General features: G+C 39.1%; 1 pseudogene; it reads right to left on the reverse strand.

Annotated features, from left to right (window-relative positions):
- Positions 1-1,026: 1,026 nt before the first annotated feature.
- On the reverse strand, positions 1,027-1,551 carry LOC102982162 (60S ribosomal protein L35-like; annotated as a pseudogene).
- Between the last annotated feature and the right edge of the window lie 19,019 nt (positions 1,552-20,570).

Here is a 20,570-nt window from a genome sequence, read left to right on the forward strand (position 1 = left end):
TGCCGCGGAGCGGCTGGGCGCGTGAGCCATGGCCGCTGAGCCTGCGCGTCCGAAGCCTGTGCTCCGCAATAGAGGCCACAACAGTGAGAGGCCCGCGTACCGCAAAAAAAAAAAAAAAAAAAAAAGAAAGAAAAAGGTGGTTTATTTCTCAAACTATAGATTATTTTCGATAACAAGGAGCCTGGCCATGAAAATATTACTTGGTAGAGATTTTCCGCATTGAATGCTTTTTGGTATTCCAGGTCAGATTTTGGTTTTAACTAGTATTCTGGAGCCATTGTGTAGAGAACTAATTCAAGACAGTTTAGTAGATGCACGTAGTGCTAATTTGGGATTCAAATTGTATTACCCCTGAAAATGGGCATCTTGTTAACATGTTTTCTATTTTCAGAGTGAAAAATTAAAACCAGAAACCAGACCAGCTATTTTATGTAATCTTAAAGCTTCAGGCTCCTCCCGTTTCTTAAAACACAACTCTTTACCTTACGCTAGTATTTATCATTTTATCCATCTAATAATGGTGTATTTTTCTTCCATGACTGATTTTACTCAAATCCTTCATCTGACTGCATCATAGATATCCAGGCTTCTTACTCCCAGATTAGAATACTAACACATGTGAAATATGGCACATAAAACTCTCTGCTATTTGGCCACCATATAGATGAGAGAATCCGAAGGTACTTGGAATCCCTCCCATGTGCAAAAAAAGTAAAGTTACTAAGCAAAATCAAGTTTATATCCAATCTTTCAAAGGATTGATCTAATCTAGGGTGTTTTAACCTCAAAAAATTCCACATTAGCTCCACTAACTTCCCTGACTAGTTTAAGTGAGCACATCGTGTATAAAGTCTTAACAATGCTTGCTTTTGTTTTACAGAGATTGGCGTATAATGCATTTGACAAGGGAACATAACGTCATCTAATGGTGGTGCTGGAGTGGATCTTAGAGGCCAACCCCAACAATCTCTCTCTCTTTTTTTTTTTTTTTGCCAGTATGTTCGTGTTTTATTGACGCCTGGATGATCAGGCCTTGATCACGCACTTCCACGGTGGGTGTGGCTCCTTCCGCAGCTGCCTCTTGGCCTTCAGGTTCCCTTCGGGCTTGTTCAGCCGGCGTCACCTGGCACAGTTCCAGGGGTTTATACTTCTCGCCCTTATATAATTTCCTGAGGTTCTCCTTGCGAGTCTGGTTGATGACGGTGAGAACATGGGCGATGGATTTGCTAACACCTCGGACCTTGGAGAGTTTAGAAGCTGCGCCTCTTGTCACTTTAGCGACGCGCTGCCGAGACAGCGCCACCTTCAGGTCCTCCAGCTGTTTCAGCAGCTCCTCCTTCTTGCCTCCAAGGTCTCGGGCCTTAATCTTGGCCATGGCTGTACAAGCAGCCTCAGCCGGCTTCTTAGAGGGAAAGAGCAACAGTCTCTTTACAGATAAGGAATAGACGCTCAAAGAAGTCTAACTTGGCTAAGGTGGGACAGCTAGTTAGTGACTGAGCTAGAACCAGAACCACTATTACCTGAACCCAACCTTTCCACCTCACTTTTCTGCTTACCAGAGAGTCCCAAACCTCCATCATGACTTTTGTCAGAAGCACGTACACTGTGGTTACCTAATATTTTCTTTAAATGCACTCAATTTTTAAACTTAAATTTATATAAAAAGGAAGCTTGACCCAAGGAGGAATAATTATAAAGTAATGAGTTTAATATACTTTAACATAAATATGTATCTATTAAAATACAAAATGTTGTTAATATACCCCCTAATATTATCTTGTATAATGCCAGCAGTACTCGTGCCGCACTCTGGAGACTACTCCACCAGACCTCAGTGTTTTTGATCTGGTGTTTGCATGTTCACATTACAAATACTCATGACATAAGGTGGATGGCAAAAGCTAGTGGAAACTCTAGTAAAAGCATAGGAGAATATTTTGGGCAACAGTCTTTGTTGTCATATTATACATGCTTTTCCACAATCTTGCAATTTCAGTTCTCTCTTCAGGAACCATGGGGATACATTTTTTCTAAATTATGAACATATTTAAATTTGTAAAGAACATCACCCATAAGCTTTTCTAAAGTGATATAAAGACCATCCATGCAAAACCTGGTTTCTCAGTTTGTTGTTACACTCTTACTTTACAATTAGTAATTCGGTAAATAGGCACTCTGAGAATAGAATCATGATCTGCAGTCAGGCTGTATTATATTCCACACGTATGTTAGAGAGGTAATTCCATAGATAAACATAGAGACAATATTTACATTTATTTCAACCTAGACCATCTGAAGCAGTCTAGGTTGTGTGCTTATATCTTTTGAAGTAAGACACTTAGAAAAGAGAATAGCATTAGAGTATGTAACCTGAGGGTTAAGAACATATTCAAACTTTCCTTGATTTTTGCACTGATTAACTCCTGGCATGAAAGAGTATCAGGAATGTTAAGAAACCAGTGAATATTATGGCAAAATAGGACTCTCAAATGCATATAATGGATATTAAGTCTAATAGTTTTAATTTCCCTATAGACATACATTTTCCATGACTTCAGTGGAAGAATTTATAGGTGTCAAAAGAAAAGAATATCATAGAAAATATTCCTTAGGAAATTATAATACTATTTGGTTCTTTTCTTAAACTTAGATTGGTAGACAAAGATGGGGGAATTTTTCTATAGTTAACATAGATTTCTCAAGCACTATTTTTTAAAAGTTTATTGAATTAAATGACTATAGTTAGTCAGAACTACTTAAAAGTTATATTTTCTGGCAATAGAATTGACTGGAAGAGAAATTAATATTGAAAATTATGTTAGCCAAGATCTTTTAATGTTCTATTAGTCTAAAAGTTTTTGTAATATTACAGATTATAGCCAATTTCTTTTTGATTATGCAACAAGTTTTCTCAAGCTTTAGCTTTTAAAGTTCTTATGATTATTATAATATTGCACTTATAGATCAACCTAGTACCCCAAAAGGGTTAATTCTCTGTAGCTGAAAATTCCGAACCATCATGTTGACTCTTACTGAGCACGGGAAATCAATTTGGTGTGTGTCCAAAGTTCACAAATCCCATAATAATTATGGATTTTTTTACTTTCATGTTTTAAGAAAATAATTAATGTATATTGTAACTTGTACAGGGCACCTTTAATGATCCCAAACCATGATAGACAATAATGGAAGCATTCCTAAGGCAGTGTCTGTGGTATATTAAGGAAGAAATTCTACTTTTTCTTTTGAAAATATTAACCCTGTATAATAATAAATTGTAAAGCCAGTGTAATTGTGTTGCATCTTTAGAATCTGAAATATAAATTATATCATCTTTGTATATTCTGAATTAACAGATAAAAAGTTTTAACAATAGTTGAATCTGAAATACACTTATCCTATGGCAATATTTACCATGATCCAGAAATTTGAAAGTTTTCTCTCTGCTCTAGCATTTATATAGTATAATGCTTTATATCCATTAAGTGAGTAAAAAATGTATGAAAAATCCCTTACCCTCATAATATAGCCTTAATACTTAGGCTATATTATATATTCACTCATTTCTTCAACAGATATGGAGAATTGAAAAAGCACTGTGAAAGTTACAACGATAATTAAGATGTACTACAGATGCCCAAGAATTGTATAATAGAGGGCAGTGAAGAAGTGTATGCAGAGATTATAATATAGGGCAGCAGGTGTTGAGAAGAGAATCAAAAACAAGGTGTTATATGAGTTCAACTTTTTGATGGAAGAATCAGGGAACACTTTAAGCAAGAATTGGAATTTACAATAGGTCTTGAAGAATGGAGGAGGGTTTTATAGAAGAAGGTATACCAGGTAGAGGACATGTATAAATAGAGTCATAGATATGTAGAAAATACTTGGTGAAGGGAAGTAGTGGGAACCTGAAAAAGGTAGGTTGACCCCAGAGCTTGGAGGTGTTGAATAAGAGCCCATAGCAGGACTTTGACTTAGAAGTGGCATGCACTTTGTTGAAATTTGGGAACATAGCTCTGGCAGGGCTGTATTGGAATAATTATAGCGTGAAAAGGCTGGAGGTGGAACACCAATCGGTAGATTTGTAAAGTAGTCCAAACAAGAGTTAATGAAGTTCTGAATAAAGATGCTGATAATGGGAATAAACAGGAAGCAGCTGACTCAAATTCTATTCAGAGAAGGGAAAGAATTTGTTCCCTGTTAAATGCACTTTGAAACCATTACCAGCCATTGCCACTTAGCAGGGGTGCAGTGTATGAAATTGGTTCCAATTAAAGGATCACCCTTTATTTAAGAATATTACAGCTTCTCTGAAAATGTGAAATAATAGGAACTACTTTTTCATTTGGGCAACAGATAACTAACCCACAGATTCAGTATTCATAAGAATTCTCCTTAAAGCAAACTACAAATCTGAATAGTGTTCTAAGAATTATGAGAGAAGAATGTGGAAATTGACATTAAAAATAGCTATCATCTTGGCTCAAAGAATGCAAAGCACAACTCAGTGGTGAGCTTTGGGAGTGATACAATGCAATAAACTTCTTTCCGACTTTTGCTAACAATTTATGAGGGAAAATACAGAAGATAGCAGCCAAAATAAAAATAAGGATTATCTTAAAGTCCTTAAATTTTATAGTTCTGAAGGGACCTGACACATCATCTGGTCCAGACCTGTAATTTTACAGAAGGAGATAATAGGTCCCTTAAATGTTGAATAATTTTCCATTCTTATAGTTGCTTAACAGTTGACTTGACAAGAGAGCCTGAGCCTCCAACTCTTGGCCACACATCTCATTTCTACACTGGAAGAACAGTATCAGTGCTCTAAAATTTTGCTACTCAAAGTGCTTCAGCAGGATCAGTGTCTCCTGGGAGCTTGTTAGAAATGCAGAATATCCGGCCTCACACCCAAACCTGCTGCATGAAATCAGATTTTAATGAGACCCTCAGGTGGTTCATATACATGTTAAAAGTATGAGAATCACTGCTCACAGTGTTGCCATCGCCCCTGGCATAATCCACCTCTAAGAGCTGTGCGTTAGTGTTAGATGGAAATTGCCTCACCATACTCGGTTCCCTTATGCCTAATTTGAGACCACCGCCACCCACATCGTGTGGACCCATTCAACATCTCAGCTTCCAGTGCACTCAATTCTACTCCTTTGCCTATTGACTGTGAATCTGTAACTCTCCAGAAAAACTAGTGAATTAAAGGAAATCAATATTCAGCCAATATTCATAAATAGCTTATATCATCACCCAAATTAATGAGCCTGAAAAGAACTAGAGATTTGTTATTAAAAAAAAAATCCAGTAGAAGTACTTTCATTTTGATCATTGGCAAGTCATTGAATAACCTTACATTTTAATCTCATAATGATATATATTTGGATATCTGATTCCCATAAGAAAATTTGACAATGCGGGTTTTCTTTTGAGGCTTGTGAAACAGAATACTTAGATAAGTTGTTAGAATTATGAAGGAAATATTAGAGTATCATTATTCCCCCTGAAAGTAGTTCCCAATCACTTAAATATAAAACAGTAACTTGAGTATTACACCTAGATCAGTTTATTTTAAAGGTAGAACTGAATGAGAATTTGATTCAGATTCTCAGTTTCAAAATCTGTATTTAACACAGTAAGGCACTATGCTCGCTTGTCTGTGAGCATAAAGTCAGCTCATCTCATTATACCACAGGGTGGCCATATTCTCTAATCTTTTTGAATTCAGAAAATAGTGAAAGGGATTGAATTCATTTGCCATTAAAAAGTTTTGAATACTTTTTATTAACATACTTACTGCTGTTATTTAACTTGTATGGTTGTTATTACTATTAATTCTCATAAATAATAATAATTCAAAACCAAAAATTAGACAGACATATAATTTAGAATATTGAAGCACTTTTAAGTAGAGGCTTTCATATGACTTAACATTAGAAATATATTTGCTTTCTGAAAAATACGAACATCTGGCTTTGCATTGGGCACCATGGAAAGATACATCCACCTTTCTCCCAAGTGAGCTTGATGTGGTCTAACACATTAATCTAAAGAGACACCTTCTGCCTTCTGCCTTCTTAAAGTGAATGAGTTCTACAGTTGTAATTTCCTATCTGGAACCTTAAATTTCTAGGGAATAAAGGTTACTGTCAAGATTCAAGTGACTACTTCTTTCATTTAAAGCAGAATTTCTTAAAACCCAGGGCAGCCAGGTTTCCATTTTCTATTACTAGACTTTTTAAATGGTTGAGGTTTAAGCTGGAATCTCATGGGATCTCAAAGTTAGAATCTTTTTATTCTTCCAAGGGGCAGATTGTACTCAGTATAGAACTGAGGTTAGTGAGAAGAGGTGAAGTTAGGGAGAAAAGAATCCACTACCTTATTTAATAGCAGTGATTAAGTAAGGACTTATACACATGTTCCCTCCAGAATTGTTGGTCAATATTTTTGCCAATGTACCCTGAAAAAAAAATTTTTTTAGTATGTACCTCTTGCACATTTTTAGGTTCACATCTAAAACATTTCATCATAAATTTAAATAGTTGCAAAGGATATTGTAATGATAACCAGTATATTATAAATATGAACATTTAAAACTAAAACTGTTACTTTAATATATTATTATAATTGTAAACCTTTTATTGCTCTCCTATCATATTAAATTACTACAAAAGCATGTACATAACTTTACAAAGTTCTTCTGGATTGAGTTGTTACTACAGTTATTAATATACTACTATTAAAAATAACATAAATATATTATAAATTTTGACAAATAATTAAGTATGAAAGTTAAGTTTTGCTGACAATGCATTTCTTGATACCATGAATCAGTATCTAATGTTTCTCTTTACATTTAATGAAAAAGAAGGTAGATGCAGTCAAAAATAATTGATCTGTACATAGGATCTGATTTACTTTTTATTAGTAAGATGTGGAAAATATTAAACATTTTATGATGAAATAAGATGAGGATTTTACTGTATTATAATAAACATTTGAAACAGTATTGGGTAAAAAATTGTTTTAACTACTTCATAGAATAATAAGTGCCAAGTGGAAAGATGTCATAGAAAGTTTATCTAGTATATCTCCAAAATTTTGATAGTCTAAGAAAACATTCTAATTACATTTAAAATAATTAGTGACACTAACCTATACTGCTTTGCTATTTAAAGTTTCTTTTCTTTCCAGATAAGGAAGTGTCCTGGGGACAAATATCAGGAAGACCTGAGAGGCTTCCCTTGTGGTGCAGTGGTTAAGAATCTGCCTGCCAATGCAGGGAACATTGGTTCGAGCCCTGGCCCAGGAAGATCCCACATGCCGCGGAGCAACTAAGCCCGTGTGCCACAACTACTGAGCCTGCGCTCTACAGCCCTTGAGCCACAACTACTGATCCCACATGCCTAAAGCCCGTTCTCCACAGCAAGAGAAGCCACCACAATGAGAAGTACACGCACTGCAACGAAGGGTAGCCCCTGCTTGCCTCAACTAGAGAAAGCCCGCGCATAGCAATGAAGACCCAACACAGCCAAAAATAAATAAATTATTTATTTATTTATTTATCTTTTTTTTTTTTTTTTTTTTAAAAAGAAGACCTGAAAAGAGCTGCTTATATTTAAATGCATTGCAGGAAGGGTAATTTTTAACAGTCAGCCTTTCTTACTAGTGTTATTTTCGCCTTGCTTTCATGAGACTGTCCTCCAAATGCATACTTTGACAAAGCCAAGGCATAAAAAAAAGAGACCCATCAGTCCAAAATTGTCTAATTCCCATGGCTACAATCTACTTGTATGTGAACTCAGAAAATCCTAGTGTGGACTAAAATATCATTTCTAACATGACACTTTATTTCAACAGGAATATTTATAAGTTAGGGAAATCCAGGAAGCTCTATGAACTTAAGATCATCAACCCCTTCAAGTACCCCTGGGGTACACATACTCCATGTTAAAGGCCACTGTTCTAACTTAGCAAGTCAAATCAACCAGAATCTTGTTTGCATTGAAGCATTAGACCTTCTGGGCATAACTTAGTAGGGTACCTCAGGTCAGAGGGTTGGCCTCCCAGACCTCAGATCCAAGACAGAGGCTGGGCTCCCCTCCCTGGGCCTGCCTCCACCCAAGAGTTCCCAGTCATGAGCCCAGATCACAGAAGAGGAAATTTCTGAGTGCAGCATCAGTGGGGTCCTTGTGGTTCTCTGTGACCATGTCCCCATGGAACTCTTAATATACTGTTAACTGGAGAGACCCCAGAACCGACCAAGCCCATCTGCTTTATGCAGTGTAAGGCAGACCTGCAATCACCAAGAAGAAAAAGTTCTCCTTCAATATCCAGCTGGCAGCAGTAGGAGAAGCAGTGAAGAGAAATGTGAGACACAAAGATTAAGTTTGGGGTCAGGGAGGGCTTAAATTCTTTGTAACTACATGGTTGGAACTCTGAGCCAATAATTGTTAATGTCATCAAATTCTTGATATCTACATTACATTAACTTGGGGAAAAGAGATTATACTTGTTTTTACCATTTGTGCCCTGGACACAGTATATTGGTAGGGAAAGATGGCCCTATTTGATGGAAAGAGATATTTTTCCATATTTTGATTTTATTATTTATGATCAAATATAGTCATACAACCAATATGAGAGTTTATTTTGCTTATTTATTAAAGGCCCTTGGAAACGTTTGTCAAAACATCTGTAATGTGATGTTTTAAACTGGTAATAATGCATTTCAGTAGCATATGTATATAGAATCTATATTACTATTCCTACTTTAGTTACCGATGTCCCTAATGTTTCTAATACTAACTTAATAGGTGCACTCTTTAATTATCAATGGCCCCCAGATACCCAGAGTCTCTGCAACCATCCAACCCTCTAGGATTGGGACAGCTGTTGGAAAGACACCAGAAAGGGTGAGCTTCTGGCTGGGTCTGAGGGCATGTGACCTGACTGAGTATATGATCCTGACTGTATTTCAACCACATCTTTATGAAATGTCCATTTATTTATTTTTGTTGTTTACGCCTCTTCTGACCTTCCTTAGTGTAAAAGCAGCTAAACTTTTAATGAAGAAATTGTATATTCATACAGTATTGAAACTCAGTCATTAAAAGTTTAATACAAACCTTACTCTAAATGTAATATCATGAGTTTCAGGACAGCTCTTCTTGTAAAGGTTCTGAACTTTCCTGAAAATATGATAAGAATGTTGTCGCAGCAGTTTTCCTTGGCTGCCTTTAGATTTAGTCCCTAGTACTCCTGAGGGAATAATTTACCTCAGATCTTCTAACTTATCTAAATGTGTGTAAAAATGAGGCTATTATACTCCTTTAGTTAACACAGGTTAGGATCAGGGTCTCGTTGCACATTAGATTGAGGGGTTTTCGTTCATTACCAAAAGGGCATGAATAAAAAAGCATGGAGTCCTCCTTGCCTGGTGAAAGGCGAGGTCTTCACAGGCATCAGGCTATGCCCACACCTTGTGTCCCTGGTTTAAAAGCAGAAAGTAGATTTCCAGTGTAAAATGGCATGGCATCTAACAGGCCTTGATGCAACCCCTTCCAATATCCCATTAAAAGCCCTGTGATGGAAAAGGAAAGGTCACATATGCACAGCACACAGACAACCAAGTCACAGCAAGAGCCTGGCGCCCCATTGCTGTACCACATGGGTGCTGCCCCTCAAGGAACCCAAACTACTTTGCTGGGAACATTCTGAGATGGCCATTCCTAAAAGAAAAGAGGAATCTTGTGTGAGTGTTGGTGAGGAGGGAGAGATGGGCAGTGATGCACTATACCCTAGGAAGTGGGGTTCTCTCAATAGCAGTGGATCAGCATAACAGAAGCTGAGCAGCCGGGTAGAGAAATGCACCTGATGGTACTTGTAGGAGTAGTAGTAGCAGCAGTAACAACAGTTTAGTACTAGTAGTAGTAGTAGTAGCAATAATAAAGAAAATGATAATAGCAGATATTTATTGTTTATCATGGGCAATGTACAATACTAAGGGCTTTAAAAGTATTTCATTTAATGCTCCCAGAAACCCTATGAGGTTGACATATTTATTAGCTTCCTTTTACAGATGATAAAACTGAGGCATAGAGAGGTTAAGCAACTCACCCAAATCACACAGCTAGGAAGTGACAAAGCCTGGACTGGCAAATAGGCACTGTAAGCTGAAAACTGGACCAGGGAACAGGTACATCACCTTCCCCCCCAACTCCCTAGTTTTGTCTCTGAGAAGGGATGTTACCCTCATTCCAGAGCAAACTTGAGAGATGTCTCTGTAACCTATCTGTTGAAATAAAGATCTAGCTTCATTTGAGAGTAGGCAATCAAGAAGGAAGGCAGAAAAGAAGGAAGGAAGGAAGGAACAGCTTAGAAGCTATGAAAAAAGCATTACAGAACAAAGGAAAGAAAGTAGCATATAGGAAATAACAAAACAGACCTAAGAAAAGATCTACTGCACAATCTTATGAGGCCCCTCTAGGAAGTGATTTAGCATCCTGTAGAAGCAAAATATTACAGACCTCACATTCCTTTTTTTAAAATATGTCATTTTCTATATTAAGTCTTTAGGTCCTGTGCTTCCTGATTTATTTCTAGAATATGGTGTCCTAGCTATAGCCTTAAAAAAGCAGTTTCTTCTAAATACAGACAAAGGAGAAAAAGAGTATTAAGACTGGTACAGAAGGAGAGAGAAATAACAAATTATACAGCTGTTCACAAGGTAAAACTCTCCAGATAAAGACAAAGGTCAAAATTTATAAGAATAAAAACATGTTCTAAATTTAGTAATCATAAAAGTGCTCCTAAAAATTGTCTATAAAAGTCCATTTTTGAGACATAGATCTTCAAAAGTTAAAGTTTCTTTTAACTTTAAATAAAGTTAATATAAAACAGAAGGCCTTGATGCAGCCCCTTCCAATATCCCATTAAAAGCCCTGTTATGGGAAACATTGGTCTCTGATAAGCTGAACTACTACTGTACTTGAGATACTTGAAATTAAAGCCTTTTGTTCTCAAAAGTCATTTATGCTCTTTTTTCATTGTTAACAGTATGAAATTATAGAGTGAATGAACATTTTAGAGTATGTATGGACTCCCATTGTTTTGTTTTGGAGCAAAGCATCTTAAGACTCTGTCTTTGCTCTTCTTCCTTTGATGTATTTCTACCGTCTTATTATGTGCTTTCCACTCTCTCTCTCTTTTTCCTACTTGCCATCTTCTGAATAGATTTTCTTTTTTCATTTCTTTTTCTTATTCCCACAATCACGCCCTACTTCTGTTCCTTTGGAAGTAATTCTCTCTACAACTATTTTTAGGAGTTACCCAGACATTTTTTTAAAGTATTTTATTTTATTTTATTTATTTTATTTTTTACTTTTCGGCTGCGTCCGATCTTCATTGTGGCATGCAGGCTTCTCTCTACTTGTGGCATGCGGGTTTTCTCTCTCTAATTGTGGTGCGCGGGCTCCAGAGCTCTCAGGTTCTGCAGTTTGCAGCACGCGGGGCTGTCTTGCTGAGGCGTGCGAGCTCAGTAGTTGTGGTGCACAGGCTTAGTTCCCCCGTGGCATGTGGGATCTTAGTTCCTCGACCAGGGATCGAACCCACGTCCCCTGCATTGGGAGGCAGATTCTTTACCACTAGACCACCAGGGAAGTCCCAGGAGTTACCCAGATATTTTACCATGCTTACTTAATCTCTTGATGCTTCACCCAAACAATGCAAGTACCTTAGAATATTACAACTACAACTTTCACAGTGTTGCAATTTATATTATATTTTGACCATATTTGAATTCTATCTTGTTTGTTTAACCTCACAAATTAGACATGACTATTATTGTTATATGTAGTCAATGTTCGTGAGTTTCTTTGCTCACCATTTGTTCTTGCATCTCAGACTTTCCTCCATTTGGCCTCATAATCTTTCTGCATAAAGCAGTTTTCCATTTCTAAAAGTTTCATTCAATTTTTCTCCAATCTGCTAGATTTGTTTTTAAAATTTTTCTTATTCCTTGTTCACAAACTTTTCATTTCTTCAAACATACCAAACATGCTTATTTTATATTGTGTCTGATCATCTTTACAGATCTGATTTTTCTGCCTCTTTCTACTGGTTCTCACTCATGGTGCTTTATTTTCTTGTGTGGGGTGGGGGGGAAGGGCAGAATATGCCTATGTGTGTTTTTATGTGAGCTTAAGTTCCTTGGAACTTTATCTATAGGAATTCTTTGAGACCTGGGTAGAGATTGCATTCTTCCATAAAAGATTTGCATTTGCTCTTGATTATACAAACATTCTTGGAGCACTTATATTAAAATTCTCTTCTTTCAATTTTTCAGATGCAGGTAAAGTAAATTCATACAAAAAGCCACGTGAGGGCCAGGCTGCAGGTACAGATTCTCAGGTGAGAATTCATCCCACTCTCCTCCAGCATAAAGATCAAATCAGATGCTTGGCTGTCTCCTGCATAGCAGGTTATTTTTTACTCATCCTTTGAACTGAAGGTAAAGCCCTTTGAGATTCCAGCTTTATCTGAGAGTCTCCTATAAAACTTCCAGTTTTGCATGGGGCCAAGGCTTCATCTCCTCCCCTCCACTATCAGACATTTTCCAAAAAGTTCAAGGTTTCCAGGTTTTGGCAGAAATACTGAGAGAGCTGGCTTTGGTTCTCCTCTCCCAAAGTCGCTACTTCTGTCTTGTTTTTGATTTCTGCAGATTCCTTACTTCTGTGCCATCTGTTGATGCCTTTAAAAAGTGTTTTCTTTGTTATTTTGTCTAGCGTTCTGGTTGTTTTCACTGGGTAAATCTTTTAGCATATCTAGTTCAGCAAACTAAAGGCAGTAAATATTCTGTGGAGATGGAGGGACATAACCCACCCCGCAGTATTTGTGCTGAATTGAAGACCTCTATAAAGCACTGTGTCAGAAGAATACAGAGGTCTGGGAACCAAAGGATGAAAACAAAAGTGGCCTCAATTACCATTATTCCAATGACCACCTTTCTCTTTTTTTGTAATATAAGAAGTCAAAGCTAGAAATTTCCTCCAGTCATCTGCTTCTGGGAGAAGCAAATCCCTATAGTGTTTAATGTAGAATATATTATTCTGTTTGGAAAATACCCAGGATATATTTTATTTATTTTGATTTTTTGGTTATTTTTAGTCCATAACAAATTAGAACAGACATTGCTCTCTAAAATTAATCCTGAAAAGAAATGCTGATTTTTAAGTTAAATTATCCATACTTTTAAACTTTATATTATTTCTCTTCATTCATTCATTCAACAAACATTTATTAAGCTCTTTGTGCCAATCATTATGCTGAGGTGATAAATTAAGAAACATCTGTACCAGATAGTTAATTTCTTGCATTAAATACTGTAAAAAATTTTAGAGAGGAAGATGAAAACCTGCTTTTCTGCAGATAACAAGTCAGTGTTTGACCACAAAGCATTGGTTACCTGATTTCAATTCGCTTCTAAACAATTCTCCAATGCATTTTGAATGAACCCCAGGAGCTCCAATGACTGTGTCGTTAATAAACTGTTGAACTCATAATTATTTACAAAGAAATGGATCAAAACAGAAATTTCTTTAAGAGGTGAAGAACATAAGTTACATATTTCCTGTTGAATGAATTTTCCACTAATTCATTCAGTATAGATTCATGGCTTCAGGAAAAGAAGAATATAAAAAATACTTTTAATCAAAAAAGCCTAGATTAAGACAAAAATTAGTAACAGCGTCAAAAGCCTAGATTAAGACAAAAATTAGTAACAGCGTCCCTCACTTTGGAGGCATTTCCTAACTCTGTTTCACTTACTATCACCATTGGCCAAGGGCATGCACCGTCTCATTTGCTTTTCCCCCACGGTGCACATGGCAAAGGCCTGGACATGCTACCTATACGCTGGGCTGGGTGAGAGTATTAGCAGAGCTCTCCTGCTTACCTCAAACAATCTGTGACTGTGCAGCCTGTATTTCTCATTCAAAGTAAATTCCAAGTTAGTCTGTACAGAAACACCCTTTGAAGTCATGAAAAGCATGGCAGAGTTGAAAGAAGTGATGATCTAAGTGGTTTTTAGCACTAGGATCAAACACTACATTTGTTATCCAAAAAACGAGAGTATTTTGACCTTTATCTCTTTATATAGCATTTAGGCAAGAAATGGACTGTGTAAAGATTTTTTATTATACTCTGCTCCTTCCTGAGCTGGATAGTTTTTATGTCATGATATCAGTTTTCCTTACTTACAATTATCCCTTAATCTCTTACATCAATAACATATTCACACATATTGAGTCTCCTTCTGTAATTAGCATTGACTGAATTCCATACCTAACGCCTAAGTAACTACCTGGGGTATGGTTTAAGAAGACAACTCTGAACTGCCTGCATCTGCTGCTACGTCATGCCTGGGAGAAACAGACTCTCCCTTATTGATCTATGAATAATTTAAAAAGAATGAAAATCAGAGTTTATCAAGTTCATGTTACTATCTTTATGTATTGGCATTTGGAAAAGTCTCTAGTCATTGTTTTTCATTATCACTATGGCTTTTAAAGCCTCCAATATAGTCATTTTGGAAAATGAATGAACATCAGCAACTGCATGAGAACAATGGCCTCACTTTGTAGTGTGATGTGGGGAAAATATTTTTTAATTTTCTAACAGGTGCTGGGCAACGAGTCTGACTCATAGAGATAGTAATTATATCTCTTTTCTAAAGTGAAGCAGCAGAGAGAGAATGTACTAAGATTAATGAAGAAAGCAAGACTTAGGTTCATTTTTTTAGGTTCATTTTTTCTATCTGGAGAATTCATGATCCTGAGAGGTTTTTAAAATGCATCATTGCTTTGTGAAGTATAGCTTAGGAGCAGATATTTGTCTTTGTGTCAAAAACAAGGACTCTTAGCGAATTGAATCTCTTCCTACCTTTAGATAATTCAAGAAAGATAAAATCTTGAGAGCTTTATAGTACTGAGCAAGGATAAAGCCTTCTTACAGACTGGAACAAAATTCTTACCAATTTCAACCGGCAGATAAAAATGTATTTCAGAACTGATTTTCACATAAAGAACTTTATAATATTAGAACACTCCATGCAACCAGGGTGGTTGGTAATTGTGTAAACATGCTACATTATGTGAAAATGAAAGCTGATTGATTCTTGTGGAGCATGCGTTAGTGATAGCGTGAATCAGAACAAGAAACGTTTTCTCATTCCTTAAGAGGTGAAAGTAAGGTGGGAGGAGGGGTGGGGAGAGGGTTGGTTTGATAGTGAGGTAGTATGACAAAGACCAGCTGAAAACAAGGGCAAAAATTGCAAGGTAGGTGCACTTTAATTTGAATTGCAAAGGGCAAGTGTATGACCTTGAATATTTGCTCCATGCCTTATTCAGCACCTGTAGCTCACAGATATGGATGTAAAATAATTCCAAGTCCAATTCAACTCAGTAGACGATTGTGTTCTCTCTCTCTCTCTCTCTCATTTTTGGAATGTGATATAAAACAGTAAAACAGAGATTGACAAAAAAAGACACTGCTAGGAATTAATTTGCGAAGAAAAGTTCTAAAGACTAGCTGCCAGTCACCCTAGCTCCTGGCATTCCTGCATGTCCTTAAATCATCCTCCAACTGCTGATGGCAGCTTCCCTCCCAAGCCCCGTTTTAGATGCTGTTTATTCAGCTATTGTAAACTGACCAGGTTGCAACAGAAGAGCACCCACTTGTACACAGTGACATGTCGTGCGTCACTTTGCAGTCAGCACTGTCTTATACTGAAGGTTTGTCTGAGGTTTCCTTGGGCACCAAACAGAAAACAAGCAAACAAACAAAAGCTACCTGAGATCAGATCTTGCCATTGGCTGTGGAGAAGGACAAGTTATCACAGACGTCTATCCCCTAAGCAGGCCATCATGTAAATGGATAGGGGAACAAGAACAGCATAAGCCTGAACTTACAGCCAGGAAAGTATCTGTGGGTAGAATGTAGATCACTGAGCTCATTTATTCTTTTCACTGACATCTACAACTACAGGGAGTGTAAACAATAACTAAGAATCCACTGTGTTATGGACTGAATTGTGTTCTCCCCAACCCTAAATTCATATGTGGAAGCCCCAATTTCAATTATAACAGGATTTGGAGACAGGATCTCTAAAGAGGTAAAGATAAATGGGGACATAAGGGTGGGACCCTAATTCAATAGGACTGTATCCTTATAAGAAGAGGAGGAGACACCAGGGATGTGCATGCATGGAGGAAAGACCATGTGAGGACACAGTGAGAAGACTTGCCATCTGCAAGCCAAGGAGAGGGGCCTCAGAAGAAGCCAAACCTGCCAATGCCTTGTTCTTGGACTTTCAGCCTCCAAAACTGTAAGGAAATTAGTTTCTGTGGTTTAAGTCACCCCGCTGTTATGGCAGCCTGAGTAAACTAAGAATTGGGATGGTTTACAGGCATAGTGCCATCCCAGTGCATCCCGTTGCTGCACTGAGTTGCAGCCCAGAAGCATGGAGATAGCTAGAACTCCATGAAAGCCTGATGCACACACCAAATTTGGCTTCTCTGTCAATTCTTGTCTCTCTTGTGCATTATACTAATAGAAAAAGGAATAGAATGACCATCAGTTAGATTCCATGTGCTGGACACTGCCCTGAGGATGCAAAAGTGACTCACACAGTTGCTTCCCTTAAGGAACTCATCATCTGGAGAAAGCCAAAGGCAAGGTGAGTCAGTACTTTGATATAGGTATAGAGAAGGGCTTTGGAAAACAAGAATGACTAGTTTTAATTTAGGACATGGAATTATGGGAAGGACAGGAAGGATCAGGAAAGGCTTCACAAAGAAGGAGTTTAAGGAGAAATGTTTTTGTATCTACTGCTCTCTAACCACTTCAAACTTAGTGGCATAAAACAATCACCATTTTATCATGCTCAGGAAGTCTGTGGGTCAGGAGTTTGGATGAGACACAATTTGGACAACCTGTCTCTGCTCCATAGTGTCTGGACCCCAGTTGTCTAGCAGTGAGTCAAACAACAGGGGGCTGGAAGCATCCACTTCCAAGGTGGCTCTTCACTGATGTGCCTGGCACCTGGAATGAAGGACAGGTTCAGCTGGAATGCCGACCAGAGCACCCTAGATGACCTCTCCAAAATGGCAGCCTTGGGATGGTTGAGCTCTTACACTGCACTTCAGGGCATCAGTATCAAGTACCCTCAGTGAATGTGGCAGAAACTGCATGGCTTTTTATGACAGCCTCAGAAGTCACAGAACATCATTGCCACTATGCCCATTGGTTGAAGCAGTCCCACTTAAAGGGAGGGGACACAGACCCCACCTCTCTTAAGAAGGAGCAATCAAATATTTGTTACCATGTTTTAAAACTTCCCTGTGGACCCTAAAGCATGAATAGGATTTCAATAAACCTCATGCACTGAAGCTTTATTGCCTAAAATGTTTTTTATTCTGATTTTACATGAATGCACGTTCATTATTTAAAAGAAATGAAAATTATGGAAAAATAAAAAGAAACTTCCTCATTACTTCACCAGGCAAGCTATATGACTGGACCTGAGCTAGGAATTAGAGCTATAACTTTAAGTAAGACATAGTTCTTACCTCAGAGGGTTTCCTACTAAACCATAAAGAGATAACCACTGCTAATATGTTGGTGCAGTCCTTCCCAATTTGAATAAAATGGATTGAGATGATTCCGTACTTAGAGGTTTGTGTCCTGGTTTTTTTACACCTGGTACGCAAGATAGTGTGAGTTTCCTCATAGTATTAAATATTCCACAAAACTGTGATTTTGAATGGGTGTATCACATATCATCATATGAACAGACCATTGTTTATTTCCCTGCTGCTAGACATTTAAGTTGTCTTCAAGTTTTGGCTACTACAAAATAATAATGTAATAAATATGCTTAGTCATCTTTCTGCTTCTCTGAAAATTTTCTTAGGATATAGTCCTCAATTAGTTGAATTACTAGTTCAGAAGGAAAGAATGTTTTAAAAGCTCTTGATTATGGTTTTGCAATTTGGTTTGCAAAAATATTGTCCCAGTTTGCATTTCCCTAGTGTGTGTTTGAGGAGCATCGAGCAGCAGAACACGTGGGAAGCAAATCTGTTCCCCAGGTACAGGGTGGAAAGATTTGGCCCAGTCTGAACTGAGCAAAAGAATACTGCAACAAACCAAAAGGCAGGTTAGAAACCATACTCAGCTAATAACCAGCATGGGCTTGGCAACTAAAGAGATGGATGCTGGGAGATGATTACTACGGAGTCTGGGTAAATGAAGAGACTTCCCTGGCTTCAATTTTGGGGCAACATTCTGAAACCAAGCGTGACTTAAGGGGTGCTCAGAAACCCAGGTTCATTGCATGTGTGAATTGGGGCTCCTTGGGTGGTAAGCAACAGAAACCAACCCTGGCTAATCTACACCAAAAGGGAATTTACTGGAAAAACAGCTAATTTCTCAATGGCTAGGAAACCAGGCTCAGAAACCAGGACAAAATGGACAGGAACTGCGGAACTTCATGGGCAGGAAGCAGCGCAGAATCAAGGGTCTAAGACACAAGACCCCCTCACCAGTGTCACCTGGGTACACTGCTGTGAATAAGGAATGACCTCCAATTGGATTCTGTCTTTTGATGACTTTGCTCCAATTTCGGATTCCAGGGAAGGCAGATGTGACTGACCTCAAAAAATTCCAGTGCCTGACCTTGGGCCAGGGACAGGCAGGCACCTCGACTAACAGCTTCTGGTATGTGGAAGAAGTAATTCCCAGAGGTGACTCAGGGCACAGCCAACCCAAACCAAAAATTATCTACCATACCACTTTACCTGGCAGGGCAAGTACACTAATACTTAACCAGCGGTCATCTCTGAGCCCAGAGTCGCTTACTAGACTGAGCCCCTGCCTCCCCGCCCTGCCACGCTCCCACCAATGTAGGGTTCTGTGGAAATGAAAAGAGACCCGGGGACCGTCAGGCTTTGATGAGACATGGATGAGAAATACTAAATTTGAGCCACAATGTATGAGGCACTGTGCTGGAAGTCAGTATGAACAACCAATTACAATAAATCCCGCTTTAACCTGAACAGAGTTTTAGCCTCTTCCCCTCCCTGCTCCTTTCTCATCTGGAACACTGGGCTTTGACTGATTAAAAGCAACCAGGGAGCAAGGGGGCTGGAAGGAGTCTTGACAGAGGGCCAAAGCCAGGACCCACATGCTGCCTTCTGCTTGGCTGGAGTCCCCTCCTCTGCCTGGTGAGCTGATGTGGAACAGAGGAGCCAGAAGATATTGTCGCCTGGCTTTGTTGGGGGGATACTGGACACGGATCAGGACATGGGCTAACTTTAGGAGGCTGACTCTCCCCAAGAGCTCTCCCCCTTGGGGCAGTATCTCCCAGCCTGGTCTTTCCGTGCCAGCTGATGGGAGTTACTCCTCATCCTGGGGGATGAACAAGGTCATCAGCCCTGAAGGTGCATCTTGTACTTGGGAACAGGAAGAAGAGACCAGATTGCCCTGTCAGATACCCCATCATTCAGCCAGGCAGTGACAGAACGAAAAGAGGGCGGGTAAATCTCAGGCACAGACGCAAGGTGACAAAGATTCATTGCACTTGGGGGACACAAAATGTCACAGGGTCAGGGAGGTGTTCCTAGGATGGGAGAGTGTCATAAAGGGGAAGGAGGGCCCATTGGGACAGGAGGGTGGTCAGCAAATGGCAGCTCTGCCCTTTCTGGGAAGAGGGCAGCAGCCCTGGTCTCAGATTCCCATCGTTTCTCTTATTAGGAGAATCATCGTGGGATGCTGCCTATTTAGATATTCCCTCTGGTAATCAGGACTATAGTTAATTAATTGCTCCCTTGGGAAGTGGGTGTTGGGGCACAAGGTGGGGAGAAGGCTCCTGCACTGGCTGCCAGGGTCAACGTCTGCCTTCAAGGGCACGTTCTAGAAAAAAACTACAGGATCTTCACGTCTGCAGGGCTGCGGAAAGGTCCCAACACCTCCCTAGAAAGACCTTCCAGCACCTCGGAGGGGACTGGGGAGGTGGCCTTTGTTCCAGGCCCCCTGCTGAGCAGGGGAGGGTGGCCTCCTCGTCAGGGGCCAGGGTCAAAGCAGGACGGAGGGGCAGGAGGGGCTACGGTGGCCTCAGCACACGCAGAAGTAAGAAACTGCCCGGCCGTACAATGTGTAAAGACATTAACAACGTTCTGATTTTGCCCATGATGAACACTTCAATATTTTTTTCTGAAATATGAAATTATTTCCAATTTTTTCCTCCCATTTTCCAGGGCTTTGTCCGCTTAGTGTGCTTTGGGCTAACTAAGTGCTGGGTGTGGCCCCATGAGGCCCGACCAGAGGGACTTTGCTAGCTAGTTGTGTGGAGGCAGCCTGGATGCATCACAGCAAGAATTAAGTCTAGACGTGCAGCACTGCCTGCCTGGAATATGTGAGTCACCGGGCTGCTTTCCCAAGGAAGAGAATGTCTGTCCCGACCAGCTCTGCCCTCCCCTGGGCTGCTCCAGGGGAGCCCCTCA

This window comes from Physeter macrocephalus, chromosome 1 (genome assembly GCF_002837175.3).
Source record: "Physeter macrocephalus isolate SW-GA chromosome 1, ASM283717v5, whole genome shotgun sequence".
Classification (NCBI taxonomy): Eukaryota; Metazoa; Chordata; class Mammalia; order Artiodactyla; family Physeteridae; genus Physeter; species Physeter macrocephalus.